Source organism: Colias croceus, chromosome 9 (assembly GCF_905220415.1).
Source record: "Colias croceus chromosome 9, ilColCroc2.1".
In the NCBI taxonomy this organism is placed as follows: domain Eukaryota; kingdom Metazoa; phylum Arthropoda; class Insecta; order Lepidoptera; family Pieridae; genus Colias; species Colias croceus.
In genome coordinates, this window is record NC_059545.1 from 988,823 (window position 1) to 1,006,133 (window position 17,311).

A 17,311-nucleotide genomic window follows, 5' to 3' on the forward strand; every position below is an offset into this window, starting at 1 on the left:
TAGGGCAGTCATTCCCCTCCATATAACGGTACAGGCGGGGCTTGCGCGGAAAACACCAATCGCTGATATGCTGCGCGCGCCGCGCGCCGATGATCTAAACGAATGATCTAGCTTACTTGTCATTTCGCGTGCGCCCGATTGGTCGCTGATAACCTTTTTGGCAATCTATTTTACGCGCGCATTGATTTACTAAACGTAAATGTCAACTTTGACCCAATTGTTATTGGGATACAGTTGGAGCGAGTGTAATTAATGAATTATTATTGCATAGTTCAAATACATTATTGGAGGAAGCGACGACAAAATAGCGGAGCATACGCCGTGTTTTATGGCATGGAGAAAGTAACGGTAAACGCGACCTTCCCACCCGACGGCCGCGTGTCGACTGACAGATGAGCGCGGGTTAACCTCTGATAATAAGAGGGAGACGGATATAGGTAGCGGTTGGCGTGCGAGCGGGACGGCAGATGTATCTTCTTCGGTGAAGTGCAAGATTGTACAGTCACATACGAGCCACATCCGAGTGAGCTTCGAGACGGTTTGAATAACGATTTGATGCGCGTGCGCAGACGTACCGAAATCGCGCTTTTTTTAAACTAGTCAAACTTTTGTGGTCGGATTGTGGTTGTGTTGTGATAATATGAGATCGTAATAGTGATAAACAATAACTTTTGTAACAAAGGAGGTTTTTTGTCAGCTGTTTTTCGAGAAAATCACCGTGAGTTTTTTTATTAATTGTGATACAATTTTTATTTGTAAATATTGTGTATTAAAATTGACAAATAATTTAATAAAATATAAAAATAATGCATTTTAAAGGAAATATAATACAAATTTTTTAGGAAATATTAAAGATGAACCAATAAATAAGTATGTAGAGGCTCTACACTACATAAAAATGGTATAAAATAATCTTGTACTACAATCAAATTGCGTAGGCGTGTCACCTGCTTTATGGGCAGAATCTCGGGCTAAAGATCAAACAAATAAAAATATTTATTTGACCCGAATTACCATTTCAAACTTTGCTGTTTAATTTTATAGAGATATGAATTTTATCTGAACTTGTTTTTCTTTTTATTTTTACTGATAATTTTAATTTAAGTTTTAATTTTAATTGTTTATGTGTATCTATGCTGATAGTATCTAAACAAACAGATTTATACAAGACTCCTAATTGTTGTATGCTGTTTATTTTCCGTAAAAAAATCTAGATCAGATTATGATTTTTTTACTTCTCTTTTAATATACCTATTTATTTTAATGATTTTAACAATTAATATTCAAGTTATGCTCATTAAATGACCTATTTTATTTTTACTTAGATAAAGGTTTAGTGACCTTTGACTTGATTTTATAGGAGAGTTCATCAAATTTAATAATGTATAAACAATTGCTTTAATATATATTTTTATACTATAACTTACTTCTTAAAACGCAGAAAATAGTCATACAATTATTTTATTTGAATTATTGGTCATTTTATAGAATAATATCTTAATTTTATCAATGTAGAGACGAGAGCATTATTACGAAGCATAGGTATAAAGAAAAGACTCCAACGGGAGTGCAGCGCTGAATATACTTATTCGCTAATTGTCAATATAAAATTACTTTATTAAAAGGCTTATTATTATAACTTAAAACATTAAAATGCACTGATATTTATTTTTATTTAATTATTATTTCCCAAATTGCAAAAAGAAGACGTCTCTTCTCAAACGAAAACCAAAATAGTTTCATGAAATAATAATGTAACAAACAGCATTTTATCTATAATTTTTATTGCATTACGCCCCCGGACTTCAAACTGGTAGGCTTATCAAATTGTAATTTCGTGTATTCTGGTATTTGGCGGTGATTGCTATCGTAGGAGCGGTCACTGATACAGCTTTCATGCGCAGGAGTAAAGATGTTCTAGCCTCCGGGCATTATCTACTAAGTTGCAAAATATATCGGATTTCATCTTCTTTTATTTAGGTTGTAAAACAAGTAGCTATGTTTCGTTTTATGTAATGAATTTGCTTGCTATATTAACGTATACAATCTTAATAATACGATATATTAATAACTTCGTGTCCATGTTTTTGTCATAAATTTTTAATTCCAGTGAAATTCGATTAATAATAAAGTTATGTCTCTACATATTCAATTTAAAATTAAATATTATGTATAAAATTCAGAGTAGTGTACCTTTAAACTCTCATTCTTCTTATTTTTCGACAAAACTTCTACAATAAGCCTATTATTCATGTTTGAGTTGTTTAAGCATAAGCTTGAGTTCACCATCTAATTAATTTTATTATGCTACAAGACTATGTTAACATTCATTATGACTTAAACTACAAGAAAACTTGTTGTAGTTCGTAAAACTCAAGTAAAAAATGGTTGATTGAACGTGAAGTGATGATAAGGCTATATTTAAATATCTAAAAGAGAAAAGGACTCTATTAAAAAGGAATAATGCACATTTTTGTTTGCTCAATAAAGTATTTGTGTTAAAATTATGATGTGATAGTTTTACTAGTTACATGTAATAAAATTATATTCTCTAAAAATTTAGTGTAAAATAAGCGTATTTGTTCTCTTCGCGCTGGTCAAGTGCGGGTTGGCAGATGTTACAAGTCATCGAACTTTTGATTCTTTGACATGTCGGTTTCTTCACTATGTTTTTCTTTACCAATTGAAACTAATAAATAAATACTTAAACACATTTTTCACACACGGCGCGATGTGATCCCATTCTAAGCTTTTCACTTGTGTTATGGAAACCAAATGCCTGTTAAACCAAACTAAAACCAAAGTTATGGAAACCAAATGCTTAATTACATATTTTAAATATATACTTATATAGATAATTAACACCCATTTAATGGATTGATAACATGCCAATAAATTGAAAAATCAATTAAATTTTAGCACGCTATAAGCTTTAACAAGATTTGCTCTTAAAATAATAGCGTTCTATTTCACATTTGATAGACATTATACAAATATTCACATGCCATTATATTTACATTTATATCATAATATAGCTAAGTATCGCAAAGAACATTGATTTTAGAATGAACTTTAACATGGCGAGCATGCATCACCATCAAGCGTGATTGATTGCGATCTAACAATGTGTGTTTAATATACTTTTAACTACTATAATGTTTTGTTAGTGCTTGTTTTATTATACTTTAAATTGCAAACTAGAGTTTGGAATTTTGTAACTGTTATAAGAACCTCTTTTTATTTATTTTCAACAAAGCAAAAGTGTCTCCAAAAATTTTTGTGGGGATACCTACTTCAGAACTTTTGACTGCGTAAACTGATTTTGATAATATTTTTTTTCGATAATAGATATTTTTTTATTTGAAAGCGGGGTGCCCCCTATGCCGCATTCTTATTTTTAACTTTGGATTTGTTCTGATAATTTGAAAGTGGTTCAAATGTTTTTGTTGAAAAATAATTATTTTATGTTTATCTCTTGTGATTAACAAAACATTATTATCTTTAATTGTAATTTTTTATAAATATGAAATATCTTTCTTTATTATTATTCTTTATTATTCTTAAAATTATAATTGAATATAGGTACCTATATAAACAAAAGTAAAAACAATAATTCCGTGTTGTCGACCCTCATCAAAAGTTTAAAAAATAAGTGTTAATTTAAATAATTTAATTGCTTGTAAAAATTATACAAATCTGATTAGATGACAGGGCTAAATGGTGCTTATTTTTTGGATTAAAAATTTAGACAGATTAAATTATATACTGACTACCTGTTTCATATAACTTTGACATGAAGTTAAGTGTTAAATATCAATCAAATATATTGTAAGTGTTCGATTTTAAGAATTTTAATGTGTTTAAAAAAAAGAAACGACAGTAGGTATGTATATTAAATTATAAAAATATTTGACTAAGGACTCTTATATTCAATCCTGAAAAGATTACATTAAAGGTTTAAGACATGAGGTCACTTACACGAGAAACTTAATTTTAAACATAGGTACATATATCAAAGTTATCATTCGTTAGTAGATAGGGAGGCGAAGAGGGGAATTTTCTGCAATACTCGAGCGTGGCAGTTTAAGATATGAGAGATACCTTAGACCTAATAGAACAACCTTGTTAACTATTTAGCTCTTTAAGTAGTGACGCGCGCCCAGGATAGACGATCAGATTAGTAAAAAAAAATCGATAGTCTGAAATACTCGAGCGCGTCAGATTAAGATATTGGGGGTTGATTTTAGTGTTTTAAGACTAAATTTAACTAATCTGACGATAAGTCCTTGACGCCGCCAAGTTATAGGGTCGCGAACTTGTAAAAAAAAAACGTTAATCCGGCATTCTCGAGCGCGATTGTTTTTATTTTTATTTTGAAGAATATAATCTAAAACTTACTAAAAATACAAAATCTGCCGGTTTCCGCGTGACCGGAAGTCTGGAGGAGCCATTTCGTCTTCCGAAAAACGCGTTGCAGTATATAAGTCGCGAACGATACATTTTACAAAAAAAAAGTTTGAATAAACAAAAAAGGTAATTTTATTTTACACAAAAAAGGTCTCTTTACATTTTTGTCCAAAGTTAAAACTTTTTGACTTGAAGCATCATTAAAACTCAAACTCCCGGTTTTTTGAGTATATCTCGAAAACTGAGGGTGTTAAGAAAAATTGATATGAAATAACGATGATTAAAAAAAAGAAACTCTCAAACCTTTTTCGGTCAGATTAAGAGAACCCACCAACATTTTTGTCAGATTAAGAAAATATGCTTTCAGGAGACCGAGATAAACCTCCCCTATGAAAATCTGACGCGCTCGAGTATATCAAAAGGACTTTTTTTTTCTGCATTTTCAAAAATTCATCGTAACTTATCGTCACGCCGAAATCGTCAGTTTTTTTAAGGGGAGCTTCCTTGGGGCCTACTTAACACCCCTTCCGAAAATCTGACGCGCTCGAGTAATTTTTTTTTTTTGTGCATTTTTGACGAATTCATATGCCTAGCCCCACCACGCAAACCGGCAGATTAGTATACCGTTGTTATCAGAGGCACTTGGGGCATACGTAGTATGAATATCTGACGCGCTCGAGAATGCCCAAGTAACTATTTTTTTTTACATTTTTGAAAATCCGTACACGCCAAACCCACCGCTAAAATGGTTTTTACCATAGAAGCTTTTCTTTTCGAAATTATTTTATCTATCTATTTTGATAAGTCTCGACGGCGCCGTTTAATTACGCCATTTAGCTACCTCGCCTCCCTATCTATAGGTAAAGAGTAGGTTATTTACATAAGTTAGGTAATCATTCATTGCATAATATATTAATGTAGTAAGAATATAATATAAAAACATACAATATGCTCGTAATATTATGTAAAACGATTTTAAGAAACGAAATTTTAAGAAACAAAAAAGCGGCTCATTCACTAGATCAAAACTAACCGCGCTCAAATTTCGCAAAAAGATAGACGGAAAACGTAAAGTTCGTTTTTTTGACAAATGACGTCACAACCACAGTTACTTTCACGAATCTGAGATTTTGACTATCTTTATCAAAACACTATTAATAACAAAAGAAAAAGGCTCCGCCATTTAAAATAAAAAGATTGCAAAATTCCTATCATCATAAATATAAATGTGGCCCAATTATTAAATTAATAAAGCTCACATAAACGTGAATGGAAAAGATTTAGAACAATCTAGTGCATGTCATAAATACACGGAATGATACGGATTTGAGACGGAATTGTCGATCGGCTTATACATGGTGTTTAAATATCGATGTCGTTAAATTTAAAAGATCGCGAATTATTGGCATATAATATGAGAATAATGACCGCCTCCTTGGTACAGTGGTTGACGCGTGAGCGTAGCACCGAGAGATCCTGGGTTCTATTCCCGGTGGAGACGAAGAAAAAAAAATGTCTCGGTTTGGTAGGACACAGAAGGCTGATCACCTACTTGTCCCTAAAGGAAATCGATCAGTGAAACAGATGTATGCATAATGCATCTGCCCCTTACCCCACTAAGGGGACACGGGACTTCAGTATGAGAATACTACTATAGCTATACAATAACCGTTTAAAAATGAGTTGGGAAATTGTACGAGCTTTTTAATATCATTATATCTACAGATAACTAGCTACGCCCCGTGGTTTCACCCGCGGAAGAAGTTTCACTATTTTCTTTATAGTTGTGGTTTAGGTTTGAAAGCATTCTCTCTCTTCAGCCTTTCTTCGTCCACTGTTGGACATAGGTACGCCATTGAAAGTATTGTTAGTATCTATTTATTGTTTGCTAAGTGCAATCAGCACATAACAAGAAAGAAGAAAGTCTAAATATTTTTAACAAGCTGTGCTCCGCAGTTTTACCCGCAGTGCTCCGCTCCTGTTGGTCTTAGCGAGATGATACATAGCCCATATAGCATTCCTCCAAAATGGGCTATCTGACACCGAAAGAATTTTTCAAATCGGACTCGTTCCCGAGATCAGCGCGTTCAAACAAACACATGAACAAACTCTTCAGCTTTATAATATTAGTGTTAGCAATTAGACACATTTTTACAACAATCCATTTGATTTTTCTGAATAACAATGTAAAAGCTAAGTACAATCAGTACAAAAAACACACTCCTTCAGATTTTTCCTTTCAACAATTAAAGAACACGCTGTATATACAGAAAATTCTAATTTAATTACTCCGCATGCGGTCGAGGTGTTTCGATAGACGTATTAACGGTGTTTTATGATATGATACATTTGGAATATCGTCGTGAGAATTGATCTTCATATCAATAAACATACATCACAGCAGACCGATTGACAGATATTTTTTATATAAATTTATATAGATATTTTTATTGTTATTAGTAGACTAGGTTTTGGTTTTGAGAAATCGATCGAATGTATGAGTATTGCATCATAGGTTAAGACAATTGGATTAATAATAAACTTTATTATATTATTGCAGTAATAAAATGTATCGACAATTTTATTAGTCTATGCTATTGCTGTGAAAGCGAAAATATTTTGTAGGGATGCGTTGCGTATTTGTACACGTTTCAATGCGAAAACGATTGAAAATCCAACGGTTCCATCTAGTAGTTGAGTTTTGTATGACACCCAGATATGTATGTACAATGTACATATTTCAATATTTACTTATGAAAACTTTTATTCTCACAGCGAATTATGAACAATGATTCATTACAATTAATCTATACTAATATTATAAAGAGAAAAGGTTTGTAGTGAAAACCGTACATACATAATATAATATTATGGTTTTTACGCATAAAGTACTGGACCGATTTTGATGAAATTTGGCACAGACAATCTTTTGACCCTGAGAAAGAACATAGGCGAATTTTATTGCGAAATATGTACCACGGGCGAAGCCGGGGCGGACCGCTAGTTTATTACATATTGGAAATTTATGTTATAGTTTATTAAAAGAAAAACTAAAGCACATCTACAATATGATAGATATTTCTTATTCATCAACCCGTAAATTAAAATACAATTTTCAGATCACGCTCCAAACATTGTTGTTTTAAATTACTCATAAACATGTACAATAATTCAATAGTTACATCATTATTACTATTAATCGTGTATTTGAACACGTGTATATAATTATTTTATTTGTTTTTATTAAAAACGTGATTAAAACTTGTATTAAATACAAGAATCACACAATGCTTTGGTACATCGATGAGTCTGGTTGAGATTTGAATAAATTATGTTAAAATCGGTTTAAAATAATAAATTTAAACACGTGCTATATCTACGATCTATTCATGAATTCTATCATTCAATTTATTACGGAATTGTTTTTGAAGAATTAATGTCCAATTACCAAACAATTTTTAAGCTATTGCATAGCTTCTATCGCGAGCCTTTGGCGCGGGGACCGAATCGAGAAATTCCGTAACGAAAAAACCTCACGCTTCCCACTCCGACGGGCGGAGAGGCATAGCATGCAATAGCTTTACCGCGGCACACGTCGTTTTTTTTAATATCTTTTGAGCTTGATTTTAATAAATTATTGGATTTATTATATTTATTAGGTATTTTCCCTGTCTCATTCGATTGCGTTGGAAAAAGTAGCCATAGTAATCCAGAAATTATATTTGTACAGAATTTGTACAGTTTAGTTTCGTACATCACGTATATAATAAATTTTTTAATATATATAAATCTCGTGTCACAATGTTTGTCTTCAATGGACTCCTAAACCACTTAAGCGATTATAATAAAATTCGCACACCATGTGTGCAGTTCGATCCAACTTGAGAGATAGGATAGGTTTTATCCCGGAAATCCCTCGGGAACTAGAATTACGCGGGTTTTTCTTTGAAAACGCGGGCGAGGCCGCGGGCGGAAAGCTAGTATTAAATAAAAATCAATTTTTGATATAGGACCTAACGTGGGCTTAAAATAAATAGGCTCTACATTTTACCGACTTTTTCTTACTTTACAAAAATATTGTTTCTTGTTGTATTTAATTAATCACTATATCGAACGGCATTTAATAATTAAAATCATAACAATAAATCACGTTTAAAAGCCTTAAAACACGTCAAATATCAAGCTAGAAAGTATGGGTGCGCCTGCGGTCAACGGTTGTGACATTCTACGAACAAATTTTATGTTGCTGGCTTTTATTGCGTATTTACAAGTAGATTCACATGTACGAAGGATCTTTAATATAATTTGTGGTTATTAAATAATCAGGTAACTATGTAGTTTGCAAATTTTTTGTTATGTGGAAATTTCAATAATGTTGCTCTTATACAAGTGTACTACTGAACTGAAATTAAAAATTTATTACAACTAGCGGTCCGCCCCGGCCTCGCCCGTGGTACATATTATTATATGAAAAATAGATGTTGGCTGATCCTCAGACTTATGAGATATGCACAGAAAATTTCATGAGAATCGGTCCAGCCGTTTTCGAGGAGTATGCAGGTAACTAACTTTGTGACACGGGAATTTTATATATAATATTTTATTCAATTCGATATGCAGATAGATTTTATTCGTGATAAGCACAAACATAACGTAGTATATTTTTTGATAATCATTATCATATTATATAACTAATGATAACATTCTTTAAATTAACACAAACTTCAACATAAACAGAAAAAATAAAATGAGCAAAGTTTGGTGTCGAAAGCTAGTTAATTTCCAAGAATTTCAAAAATTTGCAAATACCCCTTATCAAAACAGATCTCTCAAAGTTATATTTAAATGCCTGAGGCTGGTTGCAGAGCTTGACCGACCGTCAGTGCGTACGTCAGTCGCGCTTGTCATATGTATGGAAATTCATAAAACCGTTCATAGCTAGACCGACCATACGCACGCGTATTGTCATGCGCATTAGTGTCATAGTCATACAATAATTATTGTTGATGCGTATCGTCAGGACCGACGGTACGCACTGACGGTCGGTCAAGCTCTGTAATCAGCCTAACGAATGAATTTTCTTCATGATGTCAAAGGCACGGTATAATTTTATTTGTTAAAAACCAAATTAAAACATAATTAAGAGCTATGAATATATTAAACTAATTAGCAACTCTAACTTGTGTTTCCATTAACGTTAAGAATAAAATTTACATGTTATTTAATTGTGCCATGATTTCATCAAAATAAACATCTAGATATTAAATCTATACTTAATATTATAAAGCTGAAGAGTGTTAAAAGTAGTGGTGGCTCAGTGGTGAGACCTCGGACTTCGAATCGATAAGTCCGAGGTTCGAGACCAGGCGAGCGCGCAGGAAATAAATTGATTTTTCAATTTATCTGCGCATGTTGTAACATCACCACTGCGCGAACGGTGAAGGAAAACATCGTGAGGAAACCGACATGTCGAAGAATTAAAAAGTTCGACGACATGTGTCATCCGCCAACACGCACTTGGCCAGCGTGGTGGATTATGGCCTGTACCCTCATAGGAGGCCCGTGTCCCAGCAGTGGGAACGTATAATATGGGCTGATGATGATGATGATGAAGAGTTTGTTTGTTTGAACGCGATAAACTCAGGAACTACAGATCCAATTTGAAAAATTATTTCGGTGTTAGATAGCCCATTTATCGAGGAAGGCTTGTAGGCAATTATCATCACGCTAAGACCAACAAGAGCTGAGCACTGCGGGCACAGCTGCTATGAAGTATACATAACCAAAAAAATAAATTCAGAGCGACATAATTAGTATATTTTTTTATATTTTTTTACTTAGTATATTTTTTATCCAAATCGTTAAATAGATAATATTTCGATATTGAATGAATTGTTTTGTTTATTTCGAATTGAATATAGTGGTAATAGATATAGATATTTGGCATAGCAGCCAAATACTATAAGTTATATTATATATTATGTATTTTGAGAAATTCAAATTCAAACTTGAAACCGCACCTACAATAAAGAAGGGATAAGGATTAGAGACAATACAATAATTTCATGAGTTTAAACATGTTTTTGAGTTTTAGACTAAATACAAGATCATAGATTAAACATTATCTTCAATACATTACGATTTTTTTAATTAGTAGAATAATTTATGTTTTAAAATAAATGGAAGCATTATCAAACATATTATTAAATTATACTTAATGTGGAGGAATGCTCATCAAAATGCCTGAGGTATCTAATTGGATGTATCTTAACGATTTTATCTTGAAGTATCGAGTTACTATGACTGTATGGCATCAGTATTGAGGTAAGGTTAACATGTGCTTTTTAATAAAAATTATGAATATAGGGTGTGTTGTTATGTTATGTAAAATATGTTTAAAATTTCGTATTAATTAGGGAAAGAAAATTTGAAAAATGAAGGAAAGATAATTTATTTTATTTTTAGTATTAGGTAATTGGTAAATAAAAAAAAATAATGTTAGCGTTATATTTTGTGGTGAGTAATTTTCTATATATTATCTATTCAGTTTGAAAAAAATATAAGTTTAAACATATAGGAAAAATTTCACATTTTCTTATAGTAAACAAAATTCTTATGAAATGGTCTATACACAATACACATCTATATATATATATTATATATATAAATCTCGTGTCACAATGTTTGTCCTCAATGGACTCCTAAACCACTTAACCGATTATAATAAAATTCGCACACCATGTGCAGTTTGATCCAACTTGAGAGATAGGATAGTTTAAATCTCAAATCGTTTAAAGCGAGCGAAGCCACGGGCGGTAAGCTAGTATATAATAAAAACATTACTATACATCCTACACAATAATCGATACATTTTAATTTCAACACCACAGTTGAATGAACAAATCAAAACAACCGCTTAGTATGTAAACAGCCTAAAAGCGTTTCACAATTTCGATTTACATAGATAATATTTTATTAGCCCGGTCAAGATTTGGACTAATATTTGTGGTTACGTCACATGTGTATTGTGTATGCTACTTTATTTTGTTTTTTTTTTTTTATTTAACGTTTTTCTGGGTAGTACTATAGAGTACCTAACGAGGATAATGTAAGCATGTTGAGTATGTATGATATAGGTACCTACTGAAAATGTGCTTTTACTAGTGTTGTGAAAAAAAAATTATGATTTCTACATGCTTACGAAAAAATGAATAATCCCAGACATTGCACTGTAACAAGCTTATTGAAAATAATTATGCTCCACTCGATTTTCCGATTCAAGTACTTATAAAAAAAGGCAACAACAACCAACCATGAAGATCATTTTTGAAAACTTGTAAAGTGTCAATCTTATAATATGGACCTTTATCATAGCATACAAATATACATTTATCATTACGTGACAAAAAAACCATAGCACCTTTTTCTAGCGCAGTCGGACCCAAAAGAAACGAAGCAAAATATAATTATGGACTATTTATATCGGTCCAGTTTCACACGACACGCGCGGGTCAAGATCTGACCCGTAGTCAAGAGTGATCGCTTCTAATTCACTCCATTTTAAATTGTTTCAACTTTTGTGATGTGTGTTACTTGTGAAATTAGTTTGGCAACGTAGTTGATTATAAAGCTTCTAGAAGCAGTTTTAAAATAAACTTACCTATATAAATACGGTAAAACGGATTTAATAATAAAATTACTTTTAGGAGTTTTAAAATAAGATTGAATAAAGGGAAGAATGAAAGTTTATGTTAGTGGAAGTATCTCGTAGTTAATTAAGGAGAATAAAAGTTATCATTAGACTAGCTGCGCTCCGCGGTTTCACCCGTGTGGCTCCGCTCCTGTTGGTCTTAGCGTGATGATATATACCCTTCCTCGATGAATGGGCTATTTATCTAACAACGAAAGAATTTTTCACATCGAATTATTAGTTTCTGCGCGTTCAAACAAACTCTTCAGCTTTATAATATTAGTATAGATAGAATAGGATTCTGTATAGAATAATAGATCTACGTTTCTTCCATATAGTAAAAATAACAGTAAAATAATTTATTAAATTGAGAATAACGTGTACGTGATCTTTTAAAGAAGTGACCAAATTGAAGTGCATCGATAACTGCTAAAATTTGCAACGTCTTGCTGTAATTCACATCAAATTACCTTAAAATTACATTAAAACTAAAATATTTACTCTTATACAAACCTCGAAAGATAATTTACTTACATTATCTTTCTTACCTCAAGTCTTGTTCCAATTTAAATCACTCCGTGAACTCTAGCCTCATCGTTACAACTGACAAGCCGTCATCCAGCGCTGTCAAGCGCTGACATCCGCGTTGACTTTACACGTCAAAATTCCTAACATTCTACGTCAGATGAGTTAATTCGAACGAAAGCACTTTAGCGCTTTTTTGTGCGCTCCGATTGATTAGCATAATATAAAGCTGTGGATACATTTGTGACATTTGGAAATAATATTAAGTTAACGTATAGATTGTTGATTAATATGATTTTGTTCAAATGGATACGCGGCTTTATTAGACGTTGCAAGTAGTGTTGTAAATAAATAAAAAAATTGACTTTCAAGGCCGTTCGTCGACAATCCATAATTTGATGAAGCAAAAAATAAAATGATATGTTTGTTACAAGTATTATTTTTCAAAATTGTGATCATAAGAATAACTACTGTTAGAATACTTCCACTGTTTTATACCCGAGAACTTTATATATTCAGCTGTCTATGTAGATAATAGATATATATCTCGAGATAGACGACGATCTACGTCAAATTATATAATTACTTTCAGATTTAAGTGACATAATATTATATTACTTTAATAAACTCATTTATTAAACTCTTCCTTAAATAACTATGTATCCATATCCTTATAACATAACTAACTAAGTACATCAGTGTAGCAAACTACAAAACATCAACAATATATCTACAATTAGCTGTCAAAATGGCCACCACCAAGATTACAAACACTTTTCCTTATTAGCCCTTAACGAGTTCAAAGGTCCATTTCATCACAAAGTCATTTCAACTTGGACCGGTAAGTACGTAATTTCTAGAGACTCCACAATACATGGCTATGACGCGATCGTAAAATTCTATTCAAAACTTCACTTTCTTCGATCGTAAAACAGTGGTAAAACTAGAAAACGCAGTTGTCAAGCCTCAAATGTTTTTCTTGGGAAACTTTATGGAGTTTCCTTGTGTTAAAGCTTATAGTGGGAGGGATATGATGTTTTCATTTTAAATAAACAATAGTTTTATTTTCCTAAATAATATGAATCATTAAGGGTCATCAGGCAATCCCCGTGTTATTGGAACAAGTGTCCAAAGATACTTTTTATTCATTATCACTACATAGTATAAAACAAAGTCGCTTTCTCTGTCCCTATGTCCCTTTATATGCTTATATCTTTAAAACTACGCTACGGATTTTGATGCGGTTTTTTTTTAATAGATAGAGTGATTCAAGAGAAAGTTTTTAGTATATAATTTATTAGGTTTTAGGCAAAGCGAGTGAAGCCGCGGGCGGTAAGTCAGTTTTTACTAAAAAATACATAACTTTTTAGAACAAATAATTTTCATAAGCAAATTTTTGAAAGTATTTCCAAGGCTGGAATTAGTTTGAATACTATGTTTATTATTAAAAACAAAAATATCATCTAATCGCGTGTTATTTATTGATGTCTCTAAATTATTGGTTAACTATTTATTGGTAGAACAATGAAATAGAAGAAAAACATTTCAAAATTAACTCTTGATTGTATCTTAATTTATTCATTATCATTTAAAGAATCTAATTTAAATACGGATCACCAATTAATACATTTATGAAATGGGCATTTAAACAGTTGAATAGATTTACCTTGTTTAATATTTTACGAGTTTTAAAATACCCCATAAAATACGTTTTGTATACAATTTAAAGATAATAAAAAATATTTTTATTTATTTTAATTAGTTTTAATGAGTTCAAAATTTCATTTCTGATGCTATCTCTATATTAATGTTGTCATAAAATGCAAGCAAAATCCAACTTACGGAATATACGTATAAATTTTAGTTGGATATTAACTACGAATTTAATATCGCCTTATGTGAAAATGGTTATTTTATGATCCTTACTAGGGATGAGTTAATTTGCTTTCGAATTATTGCCTTTTATATTTTAATACGATATCAATTTATGTGTATTAAGTTTCACGATGTAATGATCAGATTAATGATTGATTTTGATATAAATCGCTAAACTCTGAAGCTTTGCCGCTGTTAATATTATGAGACTGTATAGAAGTAGTTTATTTTAACTAGATGATTTCAACTGCAGTATCATAGACTTTCCGCCCGCGGCTTTACCCGCGTTTTCAAAGAAAAACCCGCATAGTTTCCGTTCCCGTGGGATTTCCGGGATAAAACCTATCCAATGTCCCGGGGTAAAAAGTAGCCTATGTCCTTTCTCGGGTATCAAAATATCTCTATACCCAATTTCATGCAAATTGGTTCAGTAGTTAAGGCGTGATTGAGTAACAGACAGACAGACAGACAGAGTTACTTTCGCATTTATAATATTAGTATGGATACATAATATCTCAAAGAGTATGAGTAATTGAGTAGTAATTCATACATGTATTGTTTAACCGAATGTTTATATATAAAAGAGTAAATAGTATGTTACCGATCCTTCTCTGTAGCTTACGTTATCTATGAATAAGTTGTGGTTTATTAAATTATTCAATTTGTTTTAAAGAGTAGGTGTACCTATAACTGTATAAAAAAAGTTTTTAAAGTGATACTTCTTTAGGCGCGTTGAGAGTAAAATTTCAAGCTCGCGATAATACCGTCACGTCATAGCAATACCGTCACGTAATGGAGTAAGGCGACGATTTTCGTATCTTTGAATCTTGCCAAAAAATTTTCACTTCTGACACGTGTGTCCGGTAGACACGTTCTTTTTGTGATAAGAAGAATATGAGGAACTTTATGATGCAGTTAAATTATTCAACTAGATATATAAATAAACTAGATTGTTCCACTGACATTTCCTGCGGCCTCATTCAAAGATACATTGCATTATTAAATACATTACACGTATGTACATGCGAGAGTAATTAATGTCCCTTATTACTGGCTAGTCAGTGACTTACTAGATATTCAGATAACTGTAGTTTTGTTTTAAATAATAAATATTAGTAATAAATGCTGTTTGTGTGTATGTACATTGAAATTTCGTAATTTAAAGTATTTTTAGTGCAATTAGTTGAAGACATTCTAGATTTGTTTACGGTTTATTTTTTATGAAGTGAAAAAGTATGGATGCAATAAGATTATATATTTTAATATAATTATTTTTAATGTTATAGCCTGTACCCTTACCTATAGGAGGCCCGTGTCCCAGCAGTGGGAACGTATATGGGCTGATGATGATGATGAAGTTTAAAGTTTATACTCCAGGATTCGCTATTAAAAATACATACCTAATTGAAAGTGATTAATTACGTACATTTATTACAAAAGTATACCTAGTAAAGTATCTTGCCCCACAAAAGTATAATTGTTATTCTTTATTATTTTAGTTTAAAAATATCCTACTAATAAATATTAGTCTGCAACTTTTTATTATTTAAATAAGAGACCACACACAGTTCATTCATTTTTCTCTTAATAATGGCTATTAAAATCAGATCTGCAAATTTCTACCCACACTCATAAATTATATATTTACGAAATCTATTATTCGGCCATAAAACTAAGCTGAGTGCACATTAGCAAAGATTATGATTACATGTGTCCAAAACACTCATTAGAATCGCCTTGCTTCTATTATAAGGCCATTACTGATCAGTTACAATGGTTTGTTCCACTTGGATCTGGAGATAATGGTTGATTATTTTGTGTGAAAATAATCTGTGAAGTCACACCGGTCTTGGTATTTTGTATTGAAAAGGAATACGTAAAATAATTGTTGAGTCAAACGGTTTTGCTAAGGTGTAGTCGATATGCTTGGACGATTACACTTAATAAGCCGTTTTAAAAGAACTAAGATTACTTGTATTTTGATTTGGAATGTTTCTTTATTTTATAGATATTACATGAAAAATGCGCATGCTTTCTTTCAATTCAAATTAAATGGCATTAACATTATAGTAACTGATTTATGCTATCCTAATAAAAAGCAGTTTGTAATTGTCAATCATACAATTAATTTTGGTAGAAAAACTATAGGATAGTAAAAGTCGTGTAAGGTCAAACAAATGAAAACTATGTTTTAAGCACCAATCACTAGTGGAATATAGAACACACCATTCACACGCCAGTCGTAATAATATTTTGATACGTGGGAAAAGCAAGTAGAGCAACCTTTAATCTCCTCACTTCTTTGCGGAAATAATCATAAAATAAATCATTACTTCAATTAAATAATCGATGATTGATCGACAGATTGCCTCTTAATTTGTTCACTTTACAACTTACAAATTAATTACGATTACTGCGTTATTTGAAAGTGGATTTTGTAATTATAGTAAGTTTATGAGCACGTAAAGTTGTAATGAGAAGTGGTGGCGCATTGGTTACGTTGAACTTCAATCAAAACGTCGCGGGTTCGGAATCAGGTAAAACAGATTTTTAATATAATAGAACATATGATATTTAAAAAATGATGTATAATATTTTGTTTTTCAGTGCAAAAATAAAATTCTTTAACAATAAAGTCACAACACCATAATATACCTACATAATATATAATAAAATAAAATCATTTTAAAATCACGCATATAACATCCCAGTAAAAACCAAACTTCCAATACCATACAAAAATTATATCCCTACAAGTGAAAAAACAGTACAATACAGTGAAAATAATTTTAACCCCCCTCGCGCCGTCGCGTC

At 31.6% G+C, this 17,311-nt stretch overlaps 1 protein-coding gene across 1 annotated transcript in view; it reads left to right on the top strand.

The window, feature by feature from the left end:
• Positions 1–491: 491 nt before the first annotated feature.
• Positions 492–17,311, top strand: part of LOC123694137 (protein embryonic gonad-like) — a 110,526-nt gene continuing 93,706 nt past the window's right edge. The window contains exon 1 of the mRNA XM_045639456.1: positions 492–718. The gene's annotated coding sequence lies outside the window, so the exon portion shown is untranslated. The remainder of the gene's footprint in view (positions 719–17,311) is intronic.